General features: G+C 34.9%; 1 pseudogene; it reads right to left on the bottom strand.

Moving 5' to 3' along the window:
• Positions 1 to 271: 271 nt before the first annotated feature.
• LOC150033063 (uncharacterized) lies at positions 272 to 3,801 on the bottom strand (annotated as a pseudogene).
• Between the last annotated feature and the right edge of the window lie 232 nt (positions 3,802 to 4,033).

Here is a 4,033-nt window from a genome sequence, read left to right as displayed (position 1 = left end):
AAATTTAAAATAGTTTATGATGTATTTCAGTTAATAGAATATATTTCAAAATATACTAACCTGAAATATCACCCACAGAAGATACCGTGTTGCCTAGATATAACTCCTGGAATTCTTCCTCAGCCTCCCGTTGCCTATTAGGGGTTGACATCGTATCTATACAAACATAAAAAAGAGAAAATGATATTAAATTAACAATAAATACATGTAAGCTAGAGGAAAAGAGAATTGACTAGATACATCATTACTCATCATCGTAATCTAATTCAAATTATTCATTAGCACTTGAACTGTTATTGGGAGATAATTGTTCTTCATCATCATCGTTTATGAATTCATGATCGACATGTATAGTAATTGTTCCTTCCACAACTGTAGGATCAACGTCAACTCTGCATAAAGTAACCTCCTCAATGGTTTCATCCACTCGGACGCCACCAACAATTTCTAGTAAATCTAATTGTGCATTTTCAACATCATCCACTTCCGGTACATCCCATATTCGTTTATTTTGGACTACTTGAACAACTTTCCAATTGCTACCATTTTTGATGTCATCAATGTAAAAGACTTGTTGTGCTTGGATAGCAAAGATGAAAGGCTCGTCGACATACCAAAACTGTGATGTATTGATCGATTTGTATCCTAAATCTACATGTGTCCTATTAATTTTGTTGTTATCTGTGTCAAACAATCTACACTTCAACCAGAAAACGCGTCTTCTGTTCGCATATTGGAAATCTAATACTTCGTCTACAACACCGTAGAAATTATTATCCACACTTGTGTTCTCACTGATCTCCCCGGCCACTAGGACTCCACTATTTTGTGTCTCTCGACGATTACCACGCTCTACAGTGTGAAACCATACCCCATTAACAATGCATCCATTGTAAGAGCGCACCTCAGACGAAGATCCCATTGCAAGTGAAAAGAAATCATCGTAGATATCTTCTCTCTCACGCCATTGTAGAACCTGATAATTACTTATACATTAAAAATGAATACGAATGAATCATCCCTCAACTGTTGCCTAAAAAATGACTATGTATACCGAAGATTTGAACCAATTGAAAATTTTGCGTCGATGTTTTATATATAAGTCAGAGGCGCTTTGAACTTCACGACGAATTAACCTCAAATGTTGCCTACAAAATTGATCATTTAAATGTTATATCAAAGGAGATACCCTAGAATTTAGAAAAGAAAAGAGTTTGAAACGTACTTGCAATAGTCTGTTATTTCTTTACAATTGTTGAGAATGTACCAATGTGCAATACGCTTTTCCTCCGCTGATAGTGTCCTTAAAGTTGACGCCCCTAATGGTCGAACCCCCTGTCTAAATAATTCAAATTCATCAAATATCTCGTGATCGGTAATTTTATCATCATTTCGTTCGTCTCTATTGAATCTCGTTTCAATCCCACTTAGATATCGCGAGCAGAAGTTCCATGATTTATTCATTGCATATGCTTCCGCTATAGACCCCTTAGGAATTGCTTTGTTTCGTACAAATTGTTTTAATGTTCGTAAACTTCTTTCAATAGGATATATCCAACTGTAACTAACTGGACCCACCACTTTGGTTTCATATGGTAGATGAATGCAAGGTGTACCATTACATCGAAAAAGGCAGGTGGGAATATTCTCTCCAATTTACAAAGTATGACTATGATGTCTGCTTGTAGTCTGTTCAAATCACTTACACATATTGTCTTTGCACATAAGTCGCGAAAGAATGTACACAACTCAACAATAGCAGTGGATACGTTCTTCGGTAGGTATGCTCGAATACCAATAGGGAGTAGTCTGTGAAGCAACACATGATAGTCGTGTGTTTTCAGCCTCGATATTTTTCCATCTTTGTCATTGACACATCATGATATGTTAGATACAAATTCATCAGGGAATATCACTGATTTCAAATACTTAAAAAATGAAATCCATTCACCATTTGTTAATGTGTATGCTGTGTGTGGTTTTACAAATCTGTTCTTGACTTGTATCAAGTGTAGATCCTTTCTTATCTTCAAATCTTATAAATCTAATCGAGCGTTCGTTGTATCCTTTGTCTTTCCTTCAATATTTAACAATGTGCCCACCAAATTGTCGCATATGTTTTTTTTTAATATGCATTACATCTAATTTATGTTGTAATAATAGTCTAGACCAATATGGAAGTGGGGAAAAAAATACTTTTTTTAGTCTAGTTTAGAATTCGCTTTCTTTTTTTATTTTGCTTCGATAGATGTTTGCCAAGTATAAAAAAGTTTAGTGTATTTATTTGTTGTAATATATCTTCTCCATTCATTACGACTGGTGGAGGACTACGTTCAACTTTTTCATCATGTTGTCTACTTCGACGCCAACTATGATTCTTCGGAAGATAACGTCGATGTCCCATAAATGATATTTTCCCTCTTATCCCGAAGGACGAGTTATCTTCTTTGCATATTGGACATGCTTGATAACCTTTTGTACTCCACCCAGATAAGTCACCGTACGGAGGGAAGTCATTAATCGTCCATAATGAGGTAGCATATAGTTGAAAAAACTCACCAGCAATAGAATCATAAGTTCGCACACTAATTGTCCACAACTCTTTCAACTCTTCAATCAACGGTTGCAAGTAAACATCAATTTCCTTTCCAGGAGATTTTGGACTAGGTATGAGCAAAGACATGAAGAAGTTTGTTTCCTTCATGCATTTCCAAGGGGGCAAATTATAAGGAATTATCACCACAGGCCACATACTATAAGAAGTGTTCATATTTCCAAACGGATTAAAGCCATCTGAAGCTAATCCCAAATGAACATTTCGAAGATCTAAAGAGAAATGAGGGAATTCACGATCAAAATGTTTCCACCTCTTTGCATCAGCAGGATGTCGCAATACATCATCCGTTTCAACTCGCTTATCTTTATGTCATCTCATGTCAGAAGCGCCTTCTTTTGAAGCAAACAATCGTTTTAATCTCGATATCAATGGAAAATGACGCAATACCTTATGTGGTATTTTTTTACCCTTGACATCATTAACTTTGTACCGAGACTCACCACAAATAGGGCATTGTTGCAAATTTGCAAACTCTTTCTAATATAATACACAAGCATATTTGCACGCATGAATAGACTTATAACCTAGCCCTAAATCACACAATTTTCGCTTGGCTTCATAAAAGGAAGTAGGTATAGAGGTGCCAGTTGGAAACGGTGCTTTTAACAATTCCAGCAACATGTCAAACTATTTGTTACTCCAGCCGTTCAGAACTTTGATATGCATCAACTTCACTAAAAAGTTTAAGGACGAAAATTGCGAACACCCAGGGTATAATTCATTACGTGCTTCGGTATTAAATCCTCGAATAAGTTCGTGGTATCTCTTTCTTGACCATTAAAGGACATTTCATTATTCTCAATCCTTTCTTCATTTGCATTTTCGTTTTCAATTGGAACTTGTAAATCGTTTATAAGATTAAACATCTCATTTTCTTCGACAACATTACTCTCTATATTATCTACTTCAACATCCTATATTGAATGACTTGTATGACTTCTAGATAATTTTACTGGCTCTCCATGATATACTCATTCACAACATGAGGGAGATATTCCATATGTTAATAGATGTCGTTCCACAATATCTATCTTTTCCCAAATTGAATTCATACAATTCTTGCATGGACATCTTATTCATCCGGAATCATTTACATGAAACCTTGCCATATCTAAGAACTGTGATACTTCTTCTCTATACTCCACTGATAACTTATTCCTTAGTTTAATCAATTCTTTATTCATCCTTAAAAATAAATATTTTTTGACCAACTTGTAATCCAAAACAATAAACTGGATTAGAGGACAAAGTACAAAGTATTATTAAGCATTTAATTCCATAATTTTCATTTCTTAAGGCAAAATAAACACATAGGTCCCTAGATAGCTTAAATTGTCTTAACAACTTTCAAATGTTTTATTTTGTACGTCTCCAAGCTTTCAATTTTGTGTCTAATATAGGCCTTTCATCTATTCA

This window comes from Benincasa hispida, chromosome 10 (genome assembly GCF_027475165.1).
Source record: "Benincasa hispida cultivar pf3 chromosome 10, pf3_genome.v1.1, whole genome shotgun sequence".
Classification (NCBI taxonomy): domain Eukaryota; kingdom Viridiplantae; phylum Streptophyta; class Magnoliopsida; order Cucurbitales; family Cucurbitaceae; genus Benincasa; species Benincasa hispida.
Note: the sequence above shows the minus strand (reverse complement) of the source record. Positions and strands in the feature narration are given on the sequence as shown.